At 34.5% G+C, this 8143-nt stretch overlaps 1 long non-coding RNA gene across 2 annotated transcripts in view; it reads right to left on the reverse strand.

Annotated features, from left to right (window-relative positions):
• LOC138702323 (uncharacterized) overlaps nucleotides 1–4454 on the reverse strand; it is a 187352-nt gene extending 182898 nt beyond the window's left edge. For both annotated transcript variants that reach the window (XR_011332835.1, XR_011332834.1), the window contains exon 1: nucleotides 4433–4454. This is a non-coding gene — a long non-coding RNA (uncharacterized lncRNA). The remainder of the gene's footprint in view (nucleotides 1–4432) is intronic.
• Nucleotides 4455–8143: the final 3689 nt, after the last annotated feature.

Raw genomic sequence — 8143 nt, forward strand, 5'->3', positions numbered from 1 at the left:
CTTCGTATAAGCTATTATTACTCTGTGGACAGTAATATGAAGTATATTGTTTCGTGTAAAACACCAATAAAAGCGCTGAAAATAATGTCTTGCCTTATTAACAGGCTTAAAATTACTGCAGTGAATATTCGTACTTACAGTATGTCGCTTCTTACTGTATCTTATAAACGGCTAATTTCGTACAATACTTTTTCAAGTGATTTCTAACTTTCTAAGGCTTAAGGGGAGAGGATGGTATTTTTTATGAAAAATGACTAAATTTTCAAAAAAAATTCTTTAAAATAGTCTGTGATATATGTGGATCGCCATTTTTAAACTTCCTGCATTATGGATTTTTAAATCACTCGCCAACTTTTATTGTTGTTTCCGGTAAATTAAATTTTCAAAAATATTTTTTTTTCTTTAAAATACCCTTTGATATGTGTGGAATGCATTGCATAACATTTTTTTGGGTATTTGTGCCCTTATCGGATGTTGAGATGTCGTTTTTAAACTTCCTGCGCTATGGATTTTTAAATCACACGCCCGCTTTTATCGGTTTCCAGTAACTTCATTTTTTTGCTATATTGTCAGACAAAAATGGATATAATTTCTGAACTATTAAAGATACATGCAAGAAATTTAAAACACACATTCTTTAGACTATTAGGAAACTTTTCTCTGTAACAGAATTTCGTTAATTGATTTCATTTAAAAAATATGTCCGTTTGTTTGCAAGAAAGGAAATCAGAAAATTGTTACTAAATTTTAATTGTTTATTTTACAAACGTAGGGACTAATATCAAAATTCTGTTACAGACAGTTTGTAGAACATACTTTTGCAAATACATTGCAAAAACTGTTTGAATCTATCTTTAAAAACAGTTTAGATATATCGGTTTTAGTACAATCCTGCATTGGGTTTTTTTTTTTTTCAAATTTGGGCACCCAAATATATATATATATATATATTATTTCAAAATATTTTTATTTGTTTGACTTGCCACAGCTATGAGCTCTCTACATTCAAAAAATTAATAATTTACACCAAATAGGAAAAAAGTTTAAAAAAATACCATCCTCTCCCTTTAATATTTTGTCCTGAGAGAAAATTAACTGAAATCAGTCTAGCCAAAGACAGGGACAAATACAAGAAGTGGGTCCGAGGCAATCTCCTAACACTGCGATAGTGGCACAATTAGGGAAGAAGAAGAAGAAGAAGAAGAAGAAGAAGAAGAAGAAGAAGAAGAAGAAGAAGAAGAAGAAGAAGAAGAATATTGAAACTTCGATCTCGCTACATCGCAAACACGGGACTGACTCTGATACGCATTGCGTGCGTTGTTTCATGATGAAATGAAACTGAAAGATGTTACAAATCTACATTATCTGAAAAAATAAATAAGCGAGATTTCGTAAGGTCAGAGATCTGTGTCAGATTAGGTTTGATTTGTTCTGGCTTTTGGTATGTCTTGCATACACGTTTTTTGGGGTAGATAGATTCTGTACACACACAGATTTACCCTCGACAGATGTAGAGAGTGCTCTCCTTTCTACCCATATTCAGGGTGTTAAAAAGTAACGTTTACAACGTTTCAGGGATGATGAAGGAGGTAAAAACAAACATCTTTTGTAAGTGACAAAACTTTGGCAGATGCGCCGTTTATTGTGTACGTAAGTGTTAGTGTAATCCATAAGGAACGAGACCAATTGTCGTTTTAGAGGTGGTGTTCAAACTGCCGTCCATTGAAGGCATTGCACAACTGGTACCTTCGTACTATGGAGTGTCTGCGACGCTCAAACAGGCTAACATTGTCTCGAATAACATGTGCAGTTTCAACAACGCGAGCAACTAAGTTTTCTGCCCTATCGATCGGTATCTCACACACAAGACGTTTCATGTCTCCCCACAAAAAGAAATCCAGTGGGTTAGGTCCGGTGATCGAGGTGGCCACGGTACCGGCCCACCCCTGCCAATCCAACGATCGGGGAATGTAGCATTTAGGTGGTTCCTGACATGACGATCAAAGTGTGGAGGAGCACCGTCATGCTGAAACCATATTCGTTCTCTGATGTTCAATGAGATATATTCTAAAAGTTCTGGTAGGACGTTGCGAAGAAATACGAAATAATTACCACCATGGAGACTGTTAGGGACCCTTTTAACTTGTTGCAGGCATAGCAGTACAAACAGAACTAACCAGTGTGTGTTGTGACGGAAGTCAAGCCATCAATTGACAAATTGTATTTAATAATTATTAATTTCAATTCAGGAATCCGCCTCTGAGCACGAGTTCTACTCTTTCAGGGGCGAGCTAAAGTTTTTCTGCATATATTATATTTTATGTTACAATTATTAGCAAAATAATAAATAAATAAAAAAATAAATAAATAAATCTACCCTTCAGACCATCTTGCGGCAAAACGGTGCATCTGCTAAAGATTTGTCACTTAAAAAAATGTTTGGTTTTACCTCCTCTATCATCCCTGAAGCGTTGTAAACGTTATTTTTAACACTCTGTAGAGTGTTAGTTGAAATACCTGGGGGAAAAGACCTTTGGGTAAGCAAGACGTGTATGGGAGGATAATATTAAAATGGATTTGAGAGAGGTGTGATGTGATGATAGGAACTGGATTAATCTTGCTCAGGATTTGGATTGATGACGGGCTTATTTGAGGGCGGCAATGATCCTCTGGGTTCCTAAAACAACCATCTGTAAGCAAAGAAGTAAGTAAAGTTACTACTATGGGAGAGGAGGCTAATTTCGTGGGAAATGGGCGAGGTATATAACAGCAAAATTCCATTATGATTGCTATGTGAAAGAAGCGTCTTATATGAGGGACCCTGTAGCCTGTATTTTTATTATTATTTGAATAAATTAAAGTTTTCGTATTCTTTATTTAATTTCTAATGATACTATTATACAGACATTCATTCCCGAAGACGTAATATAAAGTATGTTCTTGGATTATTAGAAATACTTTCTCGACTCTCCATCCTTTAAATTTGCTCCAAAAATAATTATCAAAATTTGTCTATATAAACATTTTGATTACCCAACAAAATTAATTTTTCAGGAATTTGGTGTATCAAATCTAGAACAAATTTATAAACAAACATTGCTGATTTACTTCCATAAAAACCACAATAAATTTAAATTCGATCCTCACGAATACCATACGAGGCAAAACTACAATTTCTTTCTAAATACTTCCAAAAGCCACACAACTGCTGGATTAAAACACAGCAGAAATTTTGGACCCAAAATATATAATGAATTAATTAGAGCTTACCCTGAGCTAAGTACACTTAACACACATAGATTTAAGAAACAAATCAGATTAATTATTTAATTTTTTAAGTTAATTGAGTTAAAAATTGATACTCTAATATTTATGTACTTTAGTATTTTCTACTTGTATATAGATCCTATTGTTATATGCTGTATGTATTTTACCATTTATTAATGTTATTGTGCTCAATGAACTCTCTTAATTTTGTGATATATTTTGTATAGGCCTAACTGATCTGAACTGCGCCCGAGCACGAGCTTCTGCTCTTTCGGGCTGCAATGCCTAATGTAGCTCAAGTGTAAAGTATTAAATAAATAAATAAATAAATAAATAAATAAATAAATAAATAAATAAATAAATAAATAAATAAATAAATAAATAAATAAACTCAATTTTGGAGTTCCCGGGTAGCTCAGTTGGAAAGAGCGCTGGAACGTTCAACCAGAGATCCCGGGATCGATACCCGGCCCCGGAACAATTTTTCCCTTGAAATTATTCAAATCTGCTTTACAGGGAGCCTTACTTGAAAGACTAGATTTGCATAATATATACGTCACTGTGTACGTTAACAGAAAACCACAATTCCAAGCCACACAGAGAATGTGTGCACTCGATGTGGGTCTCTGGCGCTTCGTCAACCCACGCGAGTTGTGTGGATATAGAGGGAAAAGTTGAGACGGTGTCGGGTGGAGTTCCCGGGTAGCTCAGTTGGAAAGAGCGCTGGTACGTTCAACCAGAGGTCCCGGGATCGATACCCGGCCTCGGAACAATTTTTTCTCTTGAAATTATTCAAATCTGCTTTACAGGGAGCCTTACCTGAAAGACTAGATTTGCATAAACTCAATTTTCCAACCCATTCTGGGCCCAACTTACGCCGATCCAAAACGAACTCTACTAATACACTGTAGATTGTTTGGGTATTAAAATCTGATTTCATGTAAAAGTGATCTTCCTTTGTAATTTTCTATCGTGTAAAGTTACTTTAAAAATTCAAAGGAACAAATCCCGATAAGCGTGACATGCCTGAGAAACAGAAGAATCAAACAAATTTCATAAACACCACTAGTACACAATACAAGGTACAAATAAAAAGTCCTGAACAACGAAAGCATTCAAATAACAACAAAATATTTTCCCCTGTAAGTCATGCAATCGGACTTACTTGCCGTGCGACGTCCCCCGACGCACACACCACCGGCAACACGACTCCGGCATTTATATACGCGCCGGTCGTCATGGAGACGAGGTGCGTCATGAGCGTCACATGTACCTTGAAGAATGACGCGTAAATAACACGTGCTTCATTTCGTCTGATTCGGACAGCAATGTTGGAAATAGGTTCAGATCTTTGTAATGTTTGAGCAGTGACGTAAATGTCTTCCTTCATTAAACACCGACATGTGAGTCGCATAAGTCTGTCGGACAAGACACGCGGAGGAGGTATAAACAAGGTTGTGTTGCGTTTCCAGTGGATTCCACATTACAGTACATTCTTCCTGCTTCGATTCATTTATCTTCATATTATTAAATGCTGCATTGAATAGTACATTATGCAGCGAGCCTATAATGCTAGTAATTAAGATGCTCGTATGAAAATTATGAAACTCGCTTGCGCTCGTTTCATAAACATACTCGCGTCTTAATTGCCATTATAGTCAAGTTTCATACGACTTGTTATGCTCGACCATATTTCTAACTTCAAATTATTCATAAGTATTCATGTTATTCTTATCCGACTGAGGAGCGGAACTGACCTTGTGCAATACCTCGTAAATTGTGAGATGTGCGCAGACGCCAAAGTATTGATTTTTTCTGAGAAACCAATGTCGACATTGACCTTGATATAATCTAGAGAGTAAAATAAACATTAATCTTGATATAACCTTGAAATTGAATTAGACATTGAAAAACGAGATGACAAATTGAATTTATTTGAATATTATTTACAATTAACACTAATTATTAATCGAATCTCGCGCTAATTATTAATCTAATCTCGCGCTAGTTGTCTTTCGATTGCATATCCGTGAATAATCGATACTTGCGCTTTCATATTGCTACAACGGTATTTTCTGATTGGTGGAACACCTGAACTTTAATGAATAGGTGTACTATAATGAGGTCCATTAAAGGGCTGCTACCAGGTGTATAATTACTACATTTCGGGCATGGTCGAGCATAAACGTATTTATTCCATCGATATGCTATTTTTCTGTCTGTAATGTTATTTAGTGCCGATGGAATTTGTGATAGCTAGATTGTATATGAAGACTGAGATTCGCATTATGATGACCTGATATTCGTCTTACAGTTCGGAAAAAACTTACAGAAAACAACTATATAATCATCAGTACAAGCGCAACTTCGGATCAGTGGCCTACGCAGAAACCTCTGAGCTACACCGGTGCAATAATATAATATAATATAATATATTAGTACATTATGCAACGGGCCTATAATGATAGTAATTAATACGCGAGTATGTTTATGAAACGAGCGCAAGCGAGTTTCATAATTTTCATACGAGCGTCTTAATTACCATTATAAGCAAGTTTCATAGGACTTTTTATGTTCGACCATATTTCTAACTTGAAAGTACTCATGTTATTCTTATCTGACTGGGAAGCGGAACTGACCTTGTGCAATATCTCGTAAATTGTGAGATGTGCGCAGACACGAAAGTATTGATTTTTACCGAGAAACAAATGTCATTGACCTTGATATAATCTAGAGAGTAAAATGAACATTAATCTTGATATTATCTTGAAATTGATTTAGACATTGAAAAACGAGATGACAAATTGAATTTATTTGAATATTATTTACAATTAGCGTTAATTATTATAGTAACAGAACATAACCTTCTGCGACAGTATTTGATTTCCAGCCTCCGTGACGTTTCGCTAGTTGTCTTTCGATTGCATATCCGAGAATAATCGATACTTGCGCTTTCATATTGCTACAATGATGTTTTCTGATTCGTGGAACACCTGAACTTTAATGAATAGGTGTACTTTAATGAGGTCCATTAAAGGGCTGCTACCAGGTGTATAATTACTACATTTCGGCATGGTCGAGCATAAAATATAATATAGTATAATATAATATAATATAATATAATATAATGTAATAGGCCTAAAATTTAATATAGCAGTGCTGTCCTATAATAATAATAATAATAATAATAATAATAATAATAATAATAATAATAATAATAATAATAATAACAATAATAATATAATAATAATAATAATAATAATAATAATAATAATAATAATAATACTTTATTGCCAGAACAAAGAAACATATCGATTTTTTTTATATATAAGAACTCTCTAGCACCCCCAGAAAGAGTAAGTTACATATTCGTGCAAACGGGGCATTCCACATAAGTTAATGTTAAGAAATTTTATTGAATAACAGAATGAAAAGTAATAAAAAAAAGAAAAAAACACAAATATCACAATAATTGAACTTTAAATTTTCTCTGTTAAGAGCAATTTTAATATATTTTTTGAAATAAGGAGCATTAGCAAATTGTATGTTTGGGAATTTATCTATTATCATGTTACAAAGCCTTGGACCGAAGTTGCTACTGTGATTATATGCTATAGTTGTAGTAGATTTAGGAACTGTCAAGCATATGTTGTCTGATCTTTTGGTTTTATTTTTATGCGAACATAAATTAAATATGTTTCGGTTTTTATGTACGAAATTCAGTAATACATTGTTATAAGTTTGATGGAAGTCAAATACTTTAAATTCTGAATACAGCAGCTCTGAAGGATAATCAAGAGGTTTATTAAGGCATATTTTTATTATTCTTTTCTGTAGCAGAGTTATTCCCATGAGGGAGGTACTATAAGCACTACCCCATCCTATAATGCCGTATTGTAATATATCTTATACTAATGCGAGATAAATCAGTCGTAAAGTATGGACAGTCAAGTAATTTCGTAGGATGAGAAAATAGTAAATAAGTTTTCTTAATCTATTACACAGAAAAAGAACATAGGGAGCTACCTTGCGAAAATAAAACAAGGTTGAATAACTTGAGAACGTTACTGACTTATACTGTACGTGAATTGTATTAATTCAAATAATTTATGGCGCAATTTTATTTCCTATAACGTATATTCACTACTAAGAACAGAGTAGAACGAAATTTGAACTGTTTACAGACTTTCGAACCACCGAATGTTTTTACAGAGAAACGAGAAATTGGCTTTTAAATTACTTTCCCTATCCTTTGTGTTTGACAACGGTCACCATGATAAATGGAACATGCACTGTTAAATTCAACAAAAGGAATGCACTGATGCTGTTGGTCACATTGGCGTTGACTAGTGCACAGAATCTTTGTCTGTAGGTGGCTTTCCTTTCGAGACAGCTACCGACTTGAGTCCTTACCCGTAAAATGTATTTAAAAAGAACTGCGTTTCCAAGGTTGGATCTACCATCACACCGCCACCAGCCACCAGGAAGAAAAGGGAAAGAAATTGATAAGAATAAGGTTGTTCGCTTTCTTTGCTTAGTGACAAGGGTGTATATAAATTTCGAAACGTAGTGTTTTCTTAAGATATTTTATGCTCGACCATGCCGAAATGTAGTAATTATACACCTGGTAGCAGACCTTTAATGCATGTCATTAAAGTACACCTACTCATTAAAGGTCAGGTCTTTCAGCCAATGATGACTCAGGTTACAACTGTTCAGCCAATGACAGGTCAGCTTTCTACCGTTATAAAACCGCAAGTATCGATTATTCTCGGATATGCAATCGAAAGAGAATTAGCGAAAAGTCACGGAGGCTGGAAATCCAATACTGTCGCAGAAGGTTATGTTCTGTTACTATAATAATTAGCGTTAATTG

The sequence above is a fragment of the Periplaneta americana genome, chromosome 6 (genome assembly GCF_040183065.1).
Source record: "Periplaneta americana isolate PAMFEO1 chromosome 6, P.americana_PAMFEO1_priV1, whole genome shotgun sequence".
NCBI lineage: Eukaryota > Metazoa > Arthropoda > Insecta > Blattodea > Blattidae > Periplaneta > Periplaneta americana.